General features: G+C 49.5%; 1 protein-coding gene across 6 annotated transcripts in view; it reads left to right on the top strand.

Moving 5' to 3' along the window:
• The first annotated feature begins 177 nt into the window (after positions 1-177).
• The window catches only part of Fgf1 (fibroblast growth factor 1), a 91,507-nt gene continuing 69,351 nt past the window's right edge, over positions 178-22,333 (top strand). For 2 of the 6 annotated variants that reach the window (XM_021214893.2, XM_029546782.1), the window contains exons 1-2: positions 1,392-1,496; positions 11,927-12,076. The gene's annotated coding sequence lies outside the window, so the exon portion shown is untranslated. The other 4 variants (XM_029546783.1, XM_029546784.1, XM_029546785.1 and 1 more) reach the window with 4 other exon arrangements.

Below are 22,333 nucleotides of genomic sequence, written 5' to 3'. Positions count from 1 at the left end.
CACTTGGGCTTAGAAGGGTTAGGAGCCCAGTCTGGGCAGCTCGGCCAGCTTTCTCTAGTGTTTGCACAGTGAATTACTCATAGGGAAATGCCTCCAAGGACAAGGGACACCAGAGATTCCATCCTGTATCTAGACTCAGCCTGGGACAGTTAACACACACAAGCCATGTTCTCTCCTTTCAAGAACTGAACTTGGGAATGAAATTGAAGGTTGAATTAATGAGTGGGATTCATCCCCGAAGCTTTTTTGTTGGTACCTCTCCCTCCCCCCCCCCTTTTTTTTCTTTTTTCATCCTGAAAAGGGCAGCGGAATCTCAACTAGTTCTCGATGAGAAGGCAGCAGAGCTAAGTGGCCAAGAACACCAGCTCTGGAGTCAGACAGTCTGGAGCCCGCACCTCAACCTTCCTGAAGGTATGGTTCGGACTTTCCGAATTGCAGCTTCCCTGGCTGTTCCACAGAGGCAGGGGTTGGCTGCCTTGAGGATTTAAGAAGCTGGGACATGCTGGAGATGACACTCAGCAGGAGCCCAGGAGTAAGAGCCACGACAGTGGGGATGCCAAGGTTAGGCCGAATGCCAGCAGGTCAAGTACTGCTGTTTCAACTCCTTCATGGTCAGTGAAGAGAAACGGGAGGTGAGAGAGCCACTCACTTCAATGCTAAGTCCCACAAACCCAGGAAGCAGGAACTGCCAACAGACCAGGGCAGAGCTGTGCGCTTAGTACCCGAGCCCGGCCCCTCTCCGCCCTGTTTATGCAATGCCTTCTAGCTTCGGGGTCTGCCCCTGTGTTGAACAGAGGGTCTCCTTGTTTGACAGGACCACCAGCCTCAGGACCCACCTGCCTCATGGACATGAAGCCTCACAGGGGAAGCCATTAATCCGTTGAAATGCACGGGGAGCCGCAAAAGTCACTCCGAGTAAGACCCCTACCCTGTCTCTGTGTCATATGGGGGAAGGGACAAGGATGAGTTCAGAGGAGGGCACAGACACAGCCTGGCCAACATATTTGTCCTTTCACCTGGCAGCTGTCCAGCCCCCAAATAGCCTGCGTGTCTAATCCAAAAATAAATCACACGAGAGGGGAAATGAACATAGGCTCTTGTCCTTGTCCTTTAGTGCCAGCTAGCCTTGCAGGGGTGCAAGGGGGTGGCCTTACGACCTCTTTCTGCTGCCTCCTCCCAGGGTCCCGAGGCCAGGAAGCCACCTGTTAAGTGGCCAGTGGGGTGTGTGGTTATCTCAGCCTCTCTCTTGGGGGTGGTCTCCTTTGCCTTGTTCACACCATAGGGAGAAGAATAAAGGAACGTGGCTCAGTAGGCTCAAGGGGGGGGGGGTTAAGGGCATCGCCTGACGCCTTTTCTGGATGGACACTCCCTCCTAATGGTGAGTGGAAACTCCCTTTCTCAGTGTAGCCTCCTTGTAGTTCATCCCAGTAGCCCAGTGTGATTGCAGCGGCTGGGCTGCCAGCACCCAGACAGGAAGCTTCCCAGAGGAGACAGAGGTGAGTCCCCGGCTCCCCACACTGCCCACAAGTTCCTCCCTTGCTACCCCACTCCCAGACCTGGATCTGGGTGGAAGACAGGCTGGAGTCTGCAAAGATTCCCAGCCTCCTCTCGTTCAGATGCGGATTCGCCACCCCTCCCACCCCCCCCACCCCCACCCCCCAGAAAGAACTACGTAGGACCAGTTCCTAGCCGGGGGAAGCAGGAAATGAGTCCTACCCTGTGAATTCTCTGTGATTAGATCCAAGAAGAGGTTACAGGAAATTGTAGACTGGCCAAATCCCATCACCATAAAGTTAATGCTTTCTAAAAAGCACAGTGCAGAACAGGAAATAAAAGAAACCCAGCTGATTCTCCCTTAATGGGCCAAAGTGGGGTGGGGTGGGGGGAGAAGAAAACAAACAACACCACAAAAACCCCTAAGATCAGCAAATCTTCTGCGTCTTGCCCCTCTGGTGTTTCAGAGTCCTGCGAGGTAGACTTAAGAGATTCAGGAACTCCTTGCTGTAAGAAAGGGAAGAATGAAATAGAGTCTGGGGGATGGTCGCTGGGTAAGCAGGGCAGAGGCAGAGAAGTACGGTTTATATCTTGGTCTAACCTTCTGCACCCCTGATCACTTGGGGATGTGCACAGGGCCCACTCTCCCCAGCACATGGGGTCTGTTACTGCAGACAGTGCATTACGGCTTGCACATATCAAAGCTAATAAGATGTAAATAAAATCCTGACAGGGTCGTGTACTTGTATGAATCAGGGATTTTCTTTTTTCTTCTTCAATGATTATAAACCAAGATTGGAGAGACTTAGGCTAAAGCATGGTATTTTCCCCTCAACTTGAAAGCGAAGACTTTGGTATGGTGGCTCTAGGTGGCTCTAGGTGGCTCCGGGTGGCTCTAGGTGGCTCTGGGTGGCTCCAGGTGGCTCTGGGTGGCTCCGGGTGGCTCCGGGTGGCTCTGGGTGGCTCTGGGTGGCTCTGGGTGGCTCTAGGTGGCTCCGGGTGGCTCTGGGTGGCTCCGGGTGGCTCTAGGTGGCTCTGGGTGGCTCTGGGTGGCTCCGGGTGGCTCCAGGTGGCTCTAGGTGGCTCCAGGTGGCTCCAGGTGGCTCCGGGTGGCTCCGGGTGGCTCTAGGTGGCTCCAGGTGGCTCTGGGTGGCTCCAGGTGGGTAGGCGTGGTGGTTTGGACAGGTGTGGCCCCCATAGACTTGGGTTTGAATGCTGGGCCCGTGGGGAGTGGCATCATTAGAAAATGTGGCCTTGCTGGAGGACGTGTGGCACTGTGGGGCAGGATTAGCAGTTTCTTATGCTTAGGCTCCATGCAGTATGGAATCGAGTTTCTTTCTGGCTGCCTGCAGAACACAGTCCCCCTTTCCTGCCTTCAGATCAAGATGTAAAACCCTTGACTCCTCCAGCACCATGTCTGCCTGCAGGCTGCCATGCTTCCCACCATGATGATAATGTACTGAACCTCTGAAACTGTAAGCCAGCCCCAATTAAATGTTTTCATGGTCACAGTGTCTCTTTGCATCAATGAAACCCTAACTAAGACAACAGGTAATGGCAAACTGACCCTTCTCCTTTGGCTCCCTGTAATGTTCTATTCCCAGAAGGGCTTGCCATGATGGTGGCAGTGTGGCTGCCAGCAGCTCAGCTGACGTTCTGCTGACATCCTGTTCCAGCTGGTCTCAGGCTTTGCTTCTCCTAGAACCACTGTGGAAGGGACCGCATCCATCGCTACCGTGGGGGCAGGGGGATAGTCATCTTCTCCAATGCCACTTGGGTTGAGAGCAATGGGGCTGGCTCCCCAGAGGCAAAGTGCTCACCTCAAGAGAACGGGGCTGGTTGCAGGACTCAGGGCCAGCAGTTGCTCCTTCTGTGACAGTGACTTTGGTTCCCTTCCTCTTTCACTCATCAGTGTTATTGATAAGAGGTTTCAGAGGCAGAATAATTATGGGTAGAACAGGTCACTAAAAAAATGTCATGGCTTGTCATATCCAGAGACTCCTGGTCATGAGGAAGGTGCTAACCCCAGAAGGCTGACTCTGGCTCAGGTCTAGGCCAGCCCCATGCCCTGGCTCCTCTAGGGGATCACTTTCTGTCTCTCACATGCTCTTCTCTCCACATCCCCTGCCCCCAACCCCTCTGTTCCATTGACTGAACTCTCCTTGGCCTTACACCTGCCAGCCTCAAAGTCCTATTTCCCTTGTGGCCCTGCAGCGGCACATGCCTTTAACCCCAGCACTGCAAAGGCAGGCAGATCTCTGTGAGATCAAGCCCAGTGTAATCTACATGGCTAGTTCCTGGCCAGCCAGGGCTACACAGTGAGACCCTGTCTTCAAACAAACAAACAAACAAACAAACTTCCTAATTCTTAGTTTCTTTCCTACCTGAATTTTGCACCCTTGGGGAAATGATTAAGTTCATTCTCAGCCCTCCTTGTAATATCTGACCCATAATTTCTGTCCAATTAAGTGAGTTAAATTAATTGGCCAATAGAAAATTAGCCTGCCCGTGGGCCTCAATTCTGACTTTAACGGTAACGTAACTCCAGCAAGCACTGGGGGAGTGCAGAATGCATGTGGAGACCCACTAGCACAATCCCAGGAAGTCTTCCCCTCCGCTCTCCAGGCACATTCTGCTGCCAGGCCATGAGGGAAACACATGCCCTCGAGCATACGGCAGTAAGTGGTGACACTGGAGCATACCCAAGGCATGCCTGCCATTGCCTTTCCTGTTCCGTTTAACATATGGGTCCCTGTCAGTGGCATATCCTGGTGCCTAATTTTAAAGCCCAAGAGACCCCAAGGGGTTGGCGGACTCCATAGGACTGCCCTTAGATGTTTTAGACACCTCCCCATCACCTGACACCTCAGTGCAATGAATACAGGAAGTCTTATTTGATCTGACCCCTCTCCATAGGATGAGGGTTCAGTTCCCAGCACCTACATCAGGTCAAGGTCACCAGATGTTCTCTTTTAGCTTTCAAGGGTACATGTACCTGTGGTACATAAGTATATAAAAAAAAACACTGCACAGCGCTATAGAAAATATTCGCAGCAGCATTGTTTATAATACAGATCCCCACATACTTATCGGCTGGCGGATGGAGCAAAATGAGGTGTATCCGTACAATAAAAAAATTCTGCAGTAAGGTTTATAAGTAAATTCTGATGCATGTTACAATATGATTGAAACCTGCAGATATTATACTAAGGGGAAAAGCCAACATTGAGTGGTGGTTATACTGAGACAAAATAGCTAGGACAGGGACTCCTCAAAGATAGAAAGTAGAGCTGTAGTTGTCTGAGCCTGGCAGGAGGGGGAATGGCAGCTGACGATTAAGGGGCACGGAGCTTCTTTTGAAGTGACTGTGTGTGGCTGCAAAGGTTTGTAAATATACCGAGACCTTTGTTGGACACTTGTGATGCATAGGTCATGTGCGTTATAACTGAATAAAATCCTTAAGACATTGTCTCAGTCAGGGTTTCTATTTCTATGAAAAGACACCATGTCCAAAAGCAACTCGGGGACGAAAAGGTTTATTTCAGCTTACTGGTCCATCACAGAGGGAATCAGGCCGGGAACTGGGGCAGAAGCCACCGAGGGATAAGCTGCTCATTGGTTTTCTCTCTGTGGCTCGCCCAGCCTGCTCCGAGGTAGCCCCACCCACATCAAACACTGACAAAAATAAATGCAGTCCAGATGAACACACCTTCTCAGCCGAGGCCCTTCTTCCCAGAGAACTCTAGCTTGTGTCAAGTTGACAAAAAACTAGCCAGCACCAACATCAAGTATGATCTTAACCCGTGACCAGGACTGGCTGAAGGTGTGGTCTACTGTGCCCTGGTCAGCTCAAGTCTCTCCCACAGAACATGGCCACAGATGGGAAGACTGTAGATGGGAAAGAGATGGGTCCAGGGGCCTGCCGCTTTTCCTGCACAGATCCCTTAAAGCCTGTGTTGCTTGCATGGTTTTCTTTCTGCCTGGTTTCAAACCATCCCTCTGTAAATATCTACTGTCTGTCTCACTAATATTTTGTGGTAATGCTTACCTGGAATGTTCCCTTAAGGTGTCTCTCTCTCTCTCTCTCTCTCTCTCTCTCTCTCTCTCTCTCTCTCTCTCTCTCTCNCTCTCTCTCTCTCTCTCTCTCTCTCTCTCTCTCTCTCTCTCTCTCTCTCTCTCACACACACACACACACACACACACACACACACACACACATTTAAGACTCTGGTTTACTTAAATCCTAGACTAGGGGTCCAAATCTGCTCATTTTACCAAATTGCAAGGCAGTTACCAAACCGGGAGTTCTTTGCCTGGGGCTAACCTGGGCTTGAGGCATCTTGTTGCTTTCTGAAATTAAATGTACACATGTGTATGTGAGCAAACATGCTTACTTTTCTGGAGAATGGGGCCATATATATTTTGTGGGATTTTCAAGGGGCAAAGACTGCCTAGGTTTCATAGCCTGCTGTGGACCAGGGCTCTGAGCACCAAAGGCTGATTCTGAAACAGCAGCAGAGTTAGGCTGGTCGAGCCACACTTACCACACCAGGGACAGGTTTGGGGTTGATGATGTGCTGAGAACAGCAGTGGCTTTCACAGGCTCTCCCTCAGGCCTCGTCCCTGGGCATCTAGTTGATGGGGCTGATAAACTATGCTAGCTGGCAAAACTTGGATTCTTTCTGGCACAAAAACTTTAAGAAGGTTTCAGTCTAACCCAGAAAAGACCAAATGTAAGCAGAACCACAGTGCTGGGTCCATCTGGGCAGGCTCTGCACCACGTGGTGAGTGGTACGCAAGTAACACAATGAGTAAAGAGAGCTACATGGGGTGAGCTAAGAGACACAGGGGTAAGAGTGAGCGTGGCTTGGCTCTTAGTGCCAAGGAAGGGTATGGGGCAGTTCTGAACAAAGAGAGCTGCAATCTAACTTACCGTTCGGCAAGATTCTTCTGGAATGACCCATGGGCCCGAAGGAAGAAATGTGAGGACAGATTAAAGGGAAATTACTGAAATCAATAATCCCAGAAAGCAATGAATGCTTGAATAAATTAGCCAATATCTCAAAAAAAAAATCATCTCATTATGTAGCCCAGGCTAGCCCTGAACTCTCTATCTTCTGCTTCTACCTCCCCAGACTTCTAAGATCACAGGCCTGTTTGTACTATATTACACGGCCTAGAGTTCTATTAGTAAGAGAAAAAAATAAAAAATAAATAATAAAATAAAATAAGGACAAAAAGCAGCTCTGTAGAAGCTCAGTAAGCTGTCATCTCTTCCCTAAGAGAGACTGACTCCACACATCTGGCCATCTTCGGGGAGGACAGAGTTAGCGAGGATTACTTTATAGTTCATGTTCTATGTTCTTATCACTGTATGTTCTTATCACAACAAGAGCTTCTGCACATCAGCGTAATCATCAGGCCAGATCTGGCAGCACACAGGCCTGTAATCTCAGCTACTGGGAGGGCTGAAACGGAGCTGATCTGGACTATATTGTGAGTTCAAAACCAGCCGAGGCAAGTGAGTAGGATCTTGCCTCAAAACAGTTAAAGGGCCCAGGCTGGATTTCCCAGCACCATATAAACTGGATGTGGTAGCTTCTTCTGCTTTTGTAATCCTGACACTTGGAAGGTACAGGCAGGAGGGTCAGGAGTTCAAGACCATCCTTAGCTTACATGGGAGTTTGAGGCCAGCCTGGGATACAAGAGACCTTGTCTCCAAACCAAGAAAGGAGAAACCAGGAAAGGCTCTGGGGGATCCGTGTCAGAACTGAAGCAGCCCACTTGTGTGTGTGTGTGGGGGGGGGGACCCTTTCCAAGTGTTCCTCCTGCAGCAGGTGGAAAATTTGCTAGTGTACTTGGGTAACGACGAGGATGAGGCAGGGCCAGGCACTCCCTCTCATGAGCCGCTGTACCCAATGTCTGTCCTCCAGCTCTGCTGATGCGTTTGGCCATGAGGTCACCTTGGCTAACTAACAGCAATTTCTTGAGAACGCCTGAGGTGCTTCCCAGTCCAGTTGGCAGCCAGCCCCCTAGGTGGCCAGGATGCCCTTGTTTAAAGGCTGACTGGGCATGAGCAGGAGGAAATGCTCAGCTAGAGACTGCCACTCAGCCATTGATTTTGTCTGTCAGCTGACTAGGATTGGCTGGGCCTGAACAAGGTCAAAAGGTCAAGTGAGATTAGACAGGGCCTCTAGCAGAGCTGCATCTCTTAGTCAAGCAAGACGAATGAGGAAGGCAGGCTGAAGCAAACGTCAGATATCAGCCTCAGGAGTCCACTAGGACGAGATGCCAGGACAGCAATTCTGCCTGGGAGGAAGAGGGTATACTTTCTTGCAGCCTTCGAAATCTTGCCAATCTTTTATGCACCGGCGCTTCTTTTAAGTCAGCTAAGTTAAAGAGTTGGGGGGAGGGGGTCGACTCTAAAAGGTCACCGACCATAAAAGCAGTAAACAACCAAAACAGACATGCTGTCCCCGCCTTTGTGGGCCTTCCATGGACTATCCTAAGAGCTTTGGAGCCACATTCTGCCGGGCATCGGGTCTGGCTCTTTGGGAAGGAATATGTCACCCCTGTTAACTGCCCCAGCTGGCACTTTAGCCTCAGACAGCTCTGGGCAAGCCCACGTCTCTGTGGATAACCATACCAGGATCTGGTCTGTCCTCAAAGAGCTATTGTTTTCTGTCTTCCTCAGGTCATGCCTCTGCAGTGGTATGTGGTTTCTGTAAAAGGTATTATTGTGACAGAAGAGGCGTTTAAAGTAGCCTAAGAACGTCCAGAGAAGTTATGATTTCACACACACACACACACACACACACACACACACACACACACACACTGTAGAGGACCTAGAGTATTGTGGGTGCTTAATAAGTGGCTATGACAGCTATTTTTTTCCACAGTCTATTTCCTGGTTTCAGGACTCAGGTCTATTCTGGGGCCAGACTTTCCTACTACATAATCTCACCGCCTCTTCCCGCTCCAAACAATAGTGAGCCCAGAGCCTCTCATTGTTGTCACTGCACATGTTGTGTCAAAGATAGGTATAGACCCTTTAAACATGTTGAAAAAAAACAAATAAATTGAGGAATGTTAGAGTAAAAAATAAATAAATGCCAACAATTGGAGAACCATACTATAAATGTACCTTAAAGAACTAAGGATTCATTTCACAAGATTTGGACCATAATAATGCCAGACACTCACAATAGTACAGAAATTAGCACAGGTCAGTAACTAGGGATTGTATTTACCTAAGCGGTAGGGGTGGGGTGCAGAAATGTGTGATAGTGTTCTCTACTGGATACAATGGAGAAATGAGACAAAGGTGTTTCCCCTTGCACCCAAGAGCATGCTAGCACATGCTTAGGCTCATTGGATTGCCGTAGTGCTCCCGAGTTCGCAGGGATGCTGTAAGTTGGAATTCTTATTGAGCTCCTCGGGAGAGACGGAATCTGGAGCCTGGAAGAGCTGAGTTACACAAGAGTGGTCAAGGACACAGCGTCCTCAGGTTAATGAGCGATAGGCAGAAATAGGGAGGGGGAGGTTTAGTCACACAGTGACTTGACGCGGATGAGACACAGTGACTCTGGATGAGACTTTGGTTCTGTGTCTTCAGTTCATTAAACTATTGCAAAGATTTGCTAACTGGATGATTCTGTTTTCATAGCTGGACAGGTCTCAGGTCAGATCCACCAGCGTGCTGACCTGTTCCTTTTCAATCACACGATGCCACGTCGGCACTGTATTGTTCTTCTATTGGGTGATAAAGCATCAAAATAAGATCAACTTATAGAAGGGAGGGGGTCAGGCTTCAGAGGGATAAGAGCCATCACCACCACGGCAGAAAAGCATGGCAGCAGCTGGAGGTGCAGACAGAGCCCCCACATCGAAAACCCTACACAGGGCTGGAGAGATGGCTCAGCAGTCAAGAGCACTGACTGCTCTTCCCAAGGTCCTGAGTTCAAATCCCAGCAACCACATGGTGGCTCACAACCATCCGTAACGAGATCTTACACCTTCTTCTGATTTGTCTGAAGACAGTGACCTTACATATAATAGTACATAAATCTTTGGGCCAGAGCGAGCGGGACCAGAGCGAGCAGAAGTCCTGAGTTCAATTCCCAAGCAACCACATGAGGGCTCACAACCATCTGTACAGCTACAGTGTACTCACACACACAAAATAAACAGATAAATCTTTAAAAAAAAGAAAAAAAAAGAAAAAGAAAGAAAAAAAGAAAAGAAAAAGAAAACCCTATGCAGGAAGCAGAGTCAGCTGGGAATTGTGAGTAGCGTTTGAAACCTGAAAGCCCGCCCTCACCTCGCGACAGCCTTCCTCCAGCAAGGTCACACCTAAGCCTATCCAAACCAACCGTGGACCAAGCATCCAAATGCCAGGGGCTACAGGGGATCTCTCCTGCAAACCACCACAGACACCTTCCGATTTGCACTCCTGTGGCTTGCGGAACGAAAGCGGCCGCACCCGAAATGGACAACACTGTCATTTCCTCCACGAACGAACTCCTCTTCCTCAGCTTAGAGATCCTGAGCAGGAAACACCTGCTCCCATCCGAATGAACACCAAGGGTGTAGTTTTCACACCCAAAACTTTGGATTTTGACGTTCTCACCCACTCTCCTGCATAAGGACTGATGGGGACAGACTCACACATAGCACTTGAGGGGTAGCTCCACGAGGCACATGTTCTGGGTGTGATGCATACACCGAGGGCAGAAGCTAGTTCCTCTCTCACTGGGGACCTGGCCAGCCTGTACTTCTGGTTTTTTTTTTTCTGGGGAGACTAGGTTCCGTACTGATGATGGAGTCCCTCTGTAGGGCTTCCCTGAGAAGCAGCCCCCTATGAGAGACCCGAGTCAGAGCCAGAGTGATGTCAGAGCGGGGCCCAGCTCTAAGAGCTGAACTCCTCAGGACTCCTTATGCTGAAGGTCCAGCCAGGAATGGTTCTGGATGCTCTCTTGGCCAACAGATCTCACTGTCACTTTTATGTAACTGTAACAAAATGCCTGACAGAAACAAGCGAAAGGAGGGAACAAAGGTTCTCTGTGGCTCAGGGTTTCAGAAACATTTCAGTCCATCAGCGGTGGGGAAGGCACGGTGACAGGGAGCTGAAGTGGTGGCTGTTCACATGATAGGGACCAGGAAGTGGAGAGAGCTAGACCAGAGGCAGGGATGTGTACAACCCTCCAACACCTGCTCCTATTGACCTTCTATCAAGTATGCCCCGCCTCTAGCCTTGATACCCTTCAAAGCAGTGCCTCAAGCTAGAGCCCCAGTAAGTGTCCAAAGCATGAGGGGCCTTTCGAATAAAGACCTTGCTTCCTTCTGACCCTCACTCTACTCACTGCACCACAGCAACTTCGCTGGCTGAGGAGAGAGACCTCAGAGTACATTTCCAGTTCCCCTAGGTCCACGTGCCTCTCTCTATCTGAACTATCAGGTGGGTGGGCTGGGGCACACACACACACACACACACACACACACACACATACATGCATGCTCGCTCACTCATGCCTCCCAGGAAGGGAGCCTCTCTTCACCAATGATCGGAAACAACTAATCATGGTTTCAGTTGCTGGCTTTGATCCATATTGGCTGAGTCTACTTCATTCCCTACCTTCAAGCCAGACTTATTTGTTCAGATGGCAACCTTCCTTCCCTCTCTGTGGTACGAAGATGGCATCCATGGCCCACTGAGGAGGTCCCAGGCTCACCTGCAGGCTCTCCTAGTGTAGCAAGGATGGGTGGTCTACAGTACAGAATGCTGGGGACCTCCCTCTGCTGCCCCTCCCTAGCCCTAACCTGGTGGTCACTACCTTGCCTAGCTCTGTAGAACGCACTTGATAGGGCGTGGCTCTGGAAATGGTGTAGACGCATAGACAGACACTGCCACACACAGACACCTACACCCTGCATGGGAACAGATGACAGAACAGAGAAGGACTCCCTTTCACCAGCAGTGTGATTTTAGAGGAGTGTCTTTCAACACAACCAGTTGTTTCCCTGGTGACAGAGGCCTCAAAATAAACAGGACTCTGCTCAGACAGTAGTCCACTGGGCTCAGACTTCTGCACCAAGACAAACCGTGCTAAAATAACACCCAAGGTAGTTGCTGCCCCTGTCTGCCGTCTCTCTGCAGTCCCAGGTCTACTTCAGACTGTCAAGAGCTAGGGGCACTTAGAGTTTGTTGTACACTGACGTGGTAGGGTGGGGCTGTGGGGTGGTCTGCAGGTGGGGGAGGGGAGCCCCCTCTGCTGATGAGCAAGGGCCAAGGGTAGACCTGGAGGCCAGTGCTCTCTGCTCCCCCACCCGCCTCCCTGCTTCCCACACAGCCCTCTGGGACTGGCATGGTGTCTGGAGGCGGGCCAGCAACCTGATGTGCATGCCACAGCCCGTCCCTCTCTCCACACAGAGCTGCAGAAATCCTGAGGCTCAGAGAGCCGGCTGGAGAGGCAGCTTCAGCCCAGGAACTCTGTGACAGAGCAGAGGCTACCCAGCGGACTTCATCCCCCTCTTGTGAGCAACTGGAGTGAAGAGAGCCCCCAGCCTGCCAGCTCTTCAGGTAAGAATTAGGGGTGTGTTCTATCCCGAGCTGGGTTTGGTTGTTTGTACAAAGCTAGTAGGAAGGGAAGAGAGGGGGACCTGTGAGGGTAGAGAAGGGTTTTAAACAGTTAGCGGGGAGCCGTCATGACTGTCAGCGTGTTGGATGGGCTTCTCTCCGGCCACTTTGAAGGGAGTTGCAGCAGCCCTGGAGGAAGGGCCTGCTGAGAGCAGAGACATGGAAAAAGAACACTTTCAGGTTAGAGACTGCAAGAGTAGTCCTACCCCGGGCTGCCCTATCATCATCTCCTACCAGTGCCAGCCTAAGAAGAGCGGAGAGGGTGGGGATCATCTGATTGACAGAAGCCCTGGATGCAGCCTTTGAGATCTGGGGAAGCTTGAAAGCTAGGGCCACTGTGGGTCTGGCTGGCACTATCTTGCTGTGTCATGATCACTCTATCCAACAGCCCTAGCAACTCAGTTACCTCGGGAGACGCTGTGAGAAGTTTGGGTACTTTACCGGCTGTCTCACAGAGAAGCTGAAGGATTTGATAGGATGGACTCTGAGGCTCCCCGCCCTGACACCTGGGTTACTCATCACCTCCTGATTCTCTTTCATAGTCATGGGCTCATCTGAGGACCGGTCTCTTAAGCTCCTGAACATACACCAACAGTGTGCAAGGCCTTGAGACTCTCAGACCTCTGGGTGCCCATGTGGGAATTTCAGGCATTTAATCAAGGGTCATTGTGTAGAAACTTTACCTCCCATCTCAGTCCCAAGAGCTCTGTGTCTCGGCTTAAGCCTCCATGCCTTCTTGTACCCATTTAGCATCCACCATTGTGTCCCTTCCTGCCTGTCTGCTTTGGTGACCCACACCTTCACTTTCCCTCTCCTTGGGGATGTCGGGGCGAGGGGAGGTGGGGTGGGTAGTTCCCCATGCTGTAGTGGGAAGAAACAGGTATTCTAGGAGAGGCTGCCTTGTGCCCCTCACCTCCAACTGCTGCCATGGCTTGGCACCTGGCAAGAGATAGCTCAGCTGGTAAAACACTTGTCATACAGGCTTGAAGGCCTGAGTTGGATCTCGGTACGCCACTATTTTTGTTGTTCTTGTTATTGGTTGCTTGGTTGTTTTTTTGTTTTGTTTTGTTTCGTTTTGAGCTAGGTTCAGTGGTGAATGATTGAAAGCCCAGTACAAGGGAGGTAGAAACAGATAAATCGCTAGGGCTCACCAGCCAGCCAGTCTCCAGTCTATACTCACTGAGCTCCTGGTCCGTGAAAGACCCGAACTCAAAAACAATAATAATAAAAGCAGGAACCAGAAAACAAGCAAAACCTAAGGTGGACAGCTCCCAAGGGGTGACACCTAAGGTTGTCCTCTGGCATCCTCCGTAAGCACACACACACACACACACACACATATATATATATATATATATATATATATATATATATATATATATATATATATATGGGAGTATACACACATACACACACATATGGTATACACATACACAGAGAGAGAGAGACAGACACACACACACACACACACACACACACACAAGACTGAGAACAAACGGCCTTCCTGGGGATAGTATGATCTGTGGACAGTTGCCTGCTAGCTGTGTAAATAAGTGTGGCTTGGTGGAGCCTCTGATTCACAGCCACCAACTCCCTCTGCCTTTCCTCTGTGTTGATCACCCTGGGTTTCCCAGGAAAGTCCCCTCTTAAATTTGTATCTTGGAAGGCAAGCTGAAGAGTTTGAGGACAGCTGGCTGAGGATGTGGGAACAACACTTTCTTCTTGTGGTCGCTGTCTTTGAAAGTAGGTGGATTAGCTAACGAAATGCTTCATTTAAAGCAAATGTGGTATGTGACAAGTCAGGCAGGAAAGCAACGGTGTCTGCATGTCCTTGCCTGGTTCTTAAGAGGGCACAGTCAAGTGGTGTGAGCCATAGGCGAGGGCACCAACCATGCAGATGCTCTTTTCAGGGATGATGGCAGGTGGACACTTGATCTACACTAGCAAAGGGATATCCAACCCAGGGAGAGATGCTGAAGCTAGACTTTTTGCAGATATGCATTCTCTAGGCTCTGAATAACTTAATAATCAAGGCCCTGCCATCCTGTGTACCAGGAGCACAGAGAGCACAACCATTTCCACCCATTATTAAGGCATTGCTTGGCTGACACAGTACCCCTCTATTTAAGCTGCTAAGACAGGATTCATGCTATGGGTATACCCTGCTTTAAGTAAAACTAACATCTATTCACTGTACATAGATGGCAAATGGGTGAAGCTTTTTCACAGATCAGGCAGTTTTCCATCGCTACTAACAAGATGTCCCATACCAGTCAGAGAACGGAAGGGAGCTACTGAGTATGTAGGTAACAGCATAGGTTTGGGATGAAAGGTTAACAAAGGAGCCCAAGGCAGAAGACCAGAGCCAGCTCTAGTGCAGTGGGCTGCAGGGACTTTAGCAGCGAGGCAGAGGATGGAATAGCAGTGATTTCCTTTGTCACAGTGAAAAGCATTGTAGGGACTAGGGAAATAGCTCAGTGGGCATAGCCACCTCCACACACACATAGGGACCAAAATTGGGACCCGCTAGCATCCATGCAAAGGCATGACAGCACACATCTGTAATCTCAGGGGTCCTGTGTGAGATGGGAACCACAAACAGGAGAATCACCGGAAGCTTGTAGGTCAGAGAGTCTGCATACATACCAAGGAACAACCAAAGGGAGACCCTAATCTCAAACTAAGTGGAAGGCAAGGGCTAAGATGCCTATACTCACACATGAATGCATATATACATAGATACATGTATACATGCACACATACAATACACAAACAGACACAGTGGAGAGCACCTTAAGATACATAAAGCAAATCTATGACCTCCATATACATAAATACATATATCACCATACCTGTACATACATGTGTGTGTATATAAACATGTACATAACACACACATACATACGCTCAGGAAAAGCAAAGTGACCTGGCGACAAAATGCACAGATTCTGCAGTGAGGCAGCCAAGGCCCACATTCTTACGCACTAATTAGTGTAGTGACATGCCCCTCAGTTTCCTCATTTGTAAAAAGGGTGATAAAGTGCCAGCCTAATAAGGGCAGGATCAAATGAGTACAGCCTTAGTCTACAGCCTGGCTTTCTGTGTTACTGAGAGCCCCAAGCACCACCCTCTGATACTTGTGCTTGTTAGGCTTGGGGCTTTGCTTGCTTTTGTGAAGATCTGGAGACAGAACTGTCATTGTCCTAGTCACCAGTGTTCTGGTCCTTTCTGGATCCCGGCACCGGGCTCAGCTTTAAGTCTGCCAACACCCCAGAGAATCAGGGGCTGGCACGGATGCAGGACTCAGGCTTGGTGGAGGGGCCATTTACCGCTACCAAAGGGCAGTGGAGTCAGGCTGTCCAGCAGGTCTCTGCTTCTAACTGGGGAGGCATCCTAAGAGACAGGTGGAATTTGGTGACAGGAATTCAGCAACAGATGACATCTGAAGACCTCAGAGAACAGGCTAGAGTTTGTAGCCGCTGTTTATAGATGGCAGGGCTCTAGCTTGGGTCATAAGCAGAGTCTCAACCTTGAAGACTTACATGCAGGCATGTCCATCCAGTCTGCAGCTGGTGGGCCACAGTCACTCCATGATAACCATGAACGCATCCCAACATAAAATTATAAACTTACTTAAAACAGTAGGAGGAGGGTTTTGGTTGGTTGGTTGGTTTAAAGTTTTTTTTCTTTTCTTTTTCTTTCTTCCTTTCTTCCTTCCTTCCTTCCTTCCTTCCTTCCTTCCTTCCTTCCTTTCTTTCTTTCTTTCTTTCTTTCTTTTTCTTTCTTTCTTTCTTTCTTTCTTTCTTTCTTTCCTTCTTTTAACTTAATTCATGGTTCTTGACTGAACTTTGTAGATGAGAATATCTGTCTCAATGTCCAGAGGTTGGACACCACGGACAGCCTTGAGTGACAGGGCCTTTGGAAACAAGATGGGCCACACAGGTGCTGTAGCCTCCAGTTTCCTGAACCAGGCAGTGGGTGGGGCTCCAGAATACAGGAAATGAGGTGAAGAACAAATTCAGGCATGGAGAGAATGCTGAACCAGGGCTCTCTGAGGGTAACACTGGGGTTGTAGAGATAGGAGGAATAGATAATCCACAAACTAACTGCCTTAACCAGGCAAGTTTCTAGTGACGGCAAAGACCGGACCTTGTGAATACATCCAATGTAACCTTCGGCGATGGGTGTGTCTGCGTGACCACTCAAGACCACCTCTCTAACCTTGTTCAAAGAAGGCTGATGATGTCATCAGAGGTGAAAGGGCATGCCTACCTTGCAGGTGGCTGGGTTGGTGTGGACGGTTACTCTGGGGCAGGACTCAACCCTGCCCCTCCAGGAACTGTGCTCTGGTCCAGGGGTTTTAAACCTTTAAAGTCCATAAAGAATCTGACTCCTGTTAGTTAGGCTCAGTGTTGCCGGCTGTACACCCAACTGCTCAAGAGGCTTACCTGGGCATTTAAAGAGACTTTATCTGAAAATGAAAACCAGAAAAAAGGGTGGGGAGATAGTTGAGCATCTAGCATTTCCAAGGTCCTATGCTTAATCCTTAGCCTTATAAAAGGGAGTGGGGTGAGTCAAATTCCTAAGTCCTAGGCATAGAAGTGATATTCAGTGGCCTCACAATGGGACCCAGGGTTCTGCATTTCCTTGGCGATGTCCAGGTGGTCCTGGACATCCATGAGACACACTTAGCAAAGCTTGGATCTGGCTTCCCACTGTGGGTCCTTCCTTTTTATTATTATAAGGCGAAAACACAGAGTTGTGTGGCCTGAGTAGCAGTTCACTACTCAGTCATACTGACTTGCCTGACGGAGGACCTATTATAACGACACTATTGTGTCCATTTCCCATGATGCTCTTCACTCATGAATCCTTCCCAACAATAGCACAAGGTAGATGCTACCTTGTCACAAGGTAAGAGATACACACATCTCACTAACGGGTCCACCACCTGAAAGCAGTGGAGCTGGGATTTGAACTCATGGCTAGCAGATTAGCAGAGCCCAAATGCACAACTGAGGATCTGTTCCACGAGAAGAGGATCAATCCTCCTTTCTCATTCATAGGTGGGGTGTCCATCTCTAGTTCCCATTCTTGTCTTGCCCAGCTTTCTCAGGCTCACATAGGGGTGTGGAAGCAGGAATAATAGGTCAGATTCATATGCTGAAACCACCCCAATCCCTAGAACCCCAGAACATGATCTTATCTAGAAATAGAATCTTTTCAAAGATATCCAAGTGAAGATGCGGTTGTTAGATGATTAGCGTCCTTATTAAGAAGGGAACTTTGCATACAGAGACATATACAGAAGCAGGAGGATGTGAGGAGACACAGCCACGAAGGAGAGGAACCTTGAACAGAGCCTCCCTCACGGCCCTCAGAAGGAGCCAACCTGACAATACCCTTTCGGTGTTTTCCCCCACCCAACAGCCGCAGCCAGGTCTTATAGTAGGAAACCAAGTTCCCAGTGCTTCCTGTAGGTCCTGACGACCTTCGGATGATCTAGCTGAAGGTCAGCTTGGAGCAACATTTTAGAGTTTCAACTCTGAGAGCTTTTCTCTCGTCTTAAGTGTTGCTCTTGAGAGCGCCCAAAAGGCCGAATGCTCAGGAGGAGAGAGAGGACTGAAGAGAAGGAGTGAGGAGGGAAGAGAAAAGGACGCAGGAAAAAGGATTGAAACGGGGACTGTGGGACCGTTTATGAGCACAAGTAAGGACCAGGTCAAGTTCCTGCAGCTTGCTCCTGGGAGCCTCCTGTGGCCAGGAAGCATGCCAAACATGGCTGCAGCAGAGCTGGGACCCAAAGTTCCCTGACAAGAGAGGCCACAGATGAAGGTATAGCAAGCAGTCTCTTCTGGGTGGCATGGAGAGCACATGACTAAAGTGACGCTTGCTGGGCTGAGATCTGAAATACTGTCAAGTGGAGGTGGAGGACTGTGGGAAGCGAGTGTGGCCATGGCTGCGGCCTTGTGAGCCAAGAAGGCACCCTGGTTCACTGCCAAGCCCCGTGATTCCCTGCTTGATTACCAAAAACCTGATTATGTGCACCTGAGTGATTACGCGCTGTCCGCCTGACATATAGAGTCATTCAGCATGATATTGAGTCACTGGCCTATCAACACCCACCCTGTCTGCATGCATGGCTCGCGTATAGAGCGTACTGAATGCTGATTGGATGATGAGTGATGAGAGATAAGTGCAGAGGGTGGAAGGGGATAAATGGGGCGATCCCAGAATAAAGTAGGAGAAGCTGAGAAGCAGAGAGGAGAGAAGCTGAACTGCTGTAGAGAGCTGGGGTGAGCTGTAGAGAGAATAAAGGAAGCTGCAGCGGGCAGCTGTGGAAGCTGCTCAAACCCTGCCTTGGTGTCATCTTTGCCCCACCTCTGCAGGATGGAGGTCGGGGGTGCACTCTGCAGAGGATGGCAGAGGACTCCAGAAGGTTGCAGGGTGTGAGGAAGTGTGGCTACCACGGAGTTAAAATGAGGCCAGTGTGGCTGGAGGACAGGGAGAGTGGCTACAAGGAAGGTCTTGTTCTCATTGGCTTCTCTGTAGCTGGATGAACACTAAAAAACAATATGGGAAGATAGGTTACAGCCTGTTCTCGAGGGAGGCCAAAGCAGGAACTTTGAGGTGAGGTGTCCTTCTCTAGCTCCCAAGACAGGGACACGGAGGCAGAAACTGAAGCAGAGGCCATGGCAGAGTGCTGCTAACTGGCTTGTTCCCCACTTCTGCTCAGCTAGGTTCCTTATGCAACCCAGGACCACACACACGTTCCAGGGCCGCACTGCCCACAGTGGGGTAGGCCCGCCTCCATCACTTGGCAGTCAAGAAAATATCCCTCCAGGTATGCCCATAGGCAGCAATTCTTCATTTGAAGTTCCCTCTTCTCACGCGCGACAAGTCGCCAATCAAGGATAGCCAGTACAGGCATTTAAGCTGTTAAGTCACAGAAAGCTGTGAGCCTTTAATACAGTTCCTCATGTTGTGATGACCGTCCCCCCCCACACACACACCATAAGATTATTTTGTTGCTACTTCCTAACTGTAATTTTGCTAGTGTTATTAATTGTAACAAATAGCTGATCAGCAGGATTGCTGATATGAGACCCCCCCCCCAAAGGGTTCGTCATGACCCACCAGTTGAGAACCCACGGCTTAGAAGATGTGACTCTATATAAGGAAACTCTCATGCAGCTAAAGATGCAGGGGGTGGGGACAGCAGCAGGCAGCCGAGGAGCTGCTTGCTAGTTCCTCGGTTTTACAATGTTGCAGCATCCTAAGGGAAGAGAGTCCTGTTCCAGCCACCATGCTTGCTCCCCAGTGGATGCCAAAGGGTCCAAATATGCACAGTGTATCAGTACCTTTCTTACTGTGACTGCATGGTAAAAAGCAATGGAAGGTCTGGAGGGTTTATTTTGGCTTACAGTTTAAGGAAGAATACAGCCCTTCGAGGCAGGGAAAGCATAGCTAAAGGCAGGGTACCTGATCCTGTAGACAACAAGTCAAGAAAGACAGGAAGTAGGGGTGGGCATGTCCTCCATCAAGGCTCCACCTCTTAAAGGTTCCACAGCCTTCCAAGCAGAACTCCACGCTGAGGACCAAGTGTTCAAATGTGAACCTACAGGAGACATTTCGAATTCAGATTACAGCAAACAGTTCTTTCTGGTCACTAGAACCCAGCAGTAAGCTGGGCAGTCAAGCAGTGTCATACTTCAGGTGATGGGACCTCACTGGAAGGGCACAAAGGTCCCAGGGACAACATAGCTTCTTTCTGCTTGTGCTCTGCTTGTGCTCTGCCTGCAGCAACAACAGCCGGTACCCATTTGGGGATCTAATTGTTCAGCAAGGGCTGGGGCTGGTGGACCAAGCTGGGGAAGGAAGAGGGCAGAGGAGAGTGGCAGTAAATGGAAGAGAAAGCTTGTAGAGACAGGTATGAAAAGGGACCAAAGTTGCTGGGTGGGGAAATGCCAAGGCCACGAAGCTATAAGTGTCTTAGTCATGACTTCATGTAAGAGGCCGAGAGAAACTGTGATGGAGCACACCTGTAATCTCAGCACTGGGGAGGCTGAGGCAGGAGGATCAGAGTTTGAGGACAGCATGGGCTACATAGTTGGAGCCTGTTAAGGAAGAAAGGAAGGGAGGAAAGGAAGGGAGGGAGGGAGGGGAGGGGAGGGGAGTGAGCTAGGCCAAGGGTTGGATTCTGGCTTGGATTTGTTGTCCTACTAGGTGTCAGACTGCCTCTGCTACCTGACACCACATTCCCTTCCCCTGGAAAACCTATCAGTAACAATTGTCAAGGAGCTAAGTCACCTGTCCCAAAAGTCCTGCTGGAGAAAACTGAACGCATTTCACTTCCTTGTTCTTTCTCATCCACAGAAATCCCTGCTTCCTTCGGATTTAAACAGAGATACTGGAGACTGCTAAGCAGGGATGAATTAACGGAGTAACTGGGGAGGGCAGAGAGCTGCCTAGCACTGTGACCACGGCTTGAGCCTGGTAGCTTCCTTTCTTCTCTTTTGCTGGCTGGTTCCTGCCCCTGAGGCTTGTGCCCTCAGTGTGGAATGCTGCCCTCTAAGTTCTTCACATAGCAGGGCATCTTGTTTTGTTTATTCTCAGCCTCAGGCCTTACCTCAAAGAGGCTTCCTATTACTCCAGTCTTAGCCTGGCTTTCCTATGTGGCCTTACCCCAATCAGTAGCCGTTGTGCCAATTTTAAAAACATCTGCCTGTTCTATTAGAACACAAACCTCACAGGGCAGGAGTCAGCGCTTGTCTGTCTTGTTCCAGCTCCCTCCCCAGGACAGAAGCTAGCCACAGAGCCGCAGCTCCGTAGTAGCCACAGAGGACAGTGAATGAGCAAATCACTTCATCTTGGTAGTTAGAGAGCCAAGGCCCCCGGGGCAGTAATGAGAGGTCCGTCCAGCTCACCCTCTTCTGTCCTCACAACTCCTTTGCATCTGAGAGCAGAGCTCTGAAACGTGGGATCAGGACCTGTCAGTCCCCATCGCCTCTGGTTTAGCTAGCTGGCTTGATGTCACCTCTACAGAGGCACGTAGGGCAGTGGTTCTCAACCTGTGGGTCTCAACCCTCTCACGGGGGCTGCCTAGGACCATCTGAAAGACCAGATATTTGCACTTTGATTCCTAACAGTAACAAAATTACAGTTATGAGCTAGCAACAAAGGTAATTTTATGGGTGTGGGGCCACCACATCACAGGGAACTGTATTAAAGGGTCACAGTGTTACGAAGGTTGAGAACCTCTGCTTTAGGCAGATGGAAGCCTATCCCAGGTGTGTAATTCAAATAGAGATGAATAATCTCACGGATGAGGGGCATCTAAAATAAGTGAGTGATGCCAAGCACCCAGGAAAGACACAGGGTTTTCCCCGTTGATGGGGATAACAGAGTGGCTCATTGTTATCACCCAGCATGTACAAAGTGCCCTCTGCAGACTCTAGAGAAGGAAAATGCTTCTAGAGGATGCTCCTTTCCTCCTGCCTCATCAGAATCACTGTCAAGAATACCTAGCAAAGGCGGGAGTTGAGAACCAATGTTCCAGAGCCTTGTCCTGAAGAAAGAGCATGTCCCTATCCTAGAGGCTGGGTGGCCTGGCTTTTGGAGTAAGTCGCATGGCACAGTATTTCTCATTCAGTGGCAATCATTAGGTATGGTAGATGGACATTTTGAAATGATGTAGGTTAGAGTCAAAATGGTATCTGAGTAGGTCAGGACGTTTTCTGACAACTCCCATTCTTACCCATCTTCCTCCAGCCTGTGGTGCTCAAGTGTGTTGCATAGTGGTCAAGGAGAGAGAGGCTATGGGGTAGGACAGTCTGGGTTTAAATCCAGGATCCAGCACCCCATAGCTGTGTGCTCCCAGGTGAGTTAGATAATGTTTAAGGCTCTGTTAAGTAAACATCATGATAGCACGTGTCTCTTAGGGCTCTTGCCAGGCATTTGTGAGTTAACACGGGTAAAATTCACAGTGCCTGCCAGCGCAGACAGTGCTGCCTCGGGGTCGGCTGTTCCCATCTCAGAGGGTTAGACATTTGAGACAACACCCACTGTGTTTTAGTTCATCAATAACAGCTAATATTTCCTCAATGAAATTTGAAGGATTATCATTACTGACAGACTCGAGGTTTCTGGAGATTTCCATATGACCATTTTTAAACTTTTTTTTTTTTTTTTAAAAAAAAAAAA

The sequence above is a fragment of the Mus pahari genome, chromosome 15, assembly GCF_900095145.1.
Source record: "Mus pahari chromosome 15, PAHARI_EIJ_v1.1, whole genome shotgun sequence".
NCBI classification, from domain to species: Eukaryota; Metazoa; Chordata; class Mammalia; order Rodentia; family Muridae; genus Mus; species Mus pahari.
The sequence above is the reverse complement of the archived record's forward strand: the minus strand, read 5'-3'. Positions and strand labels throughout refer to the sequence as shown.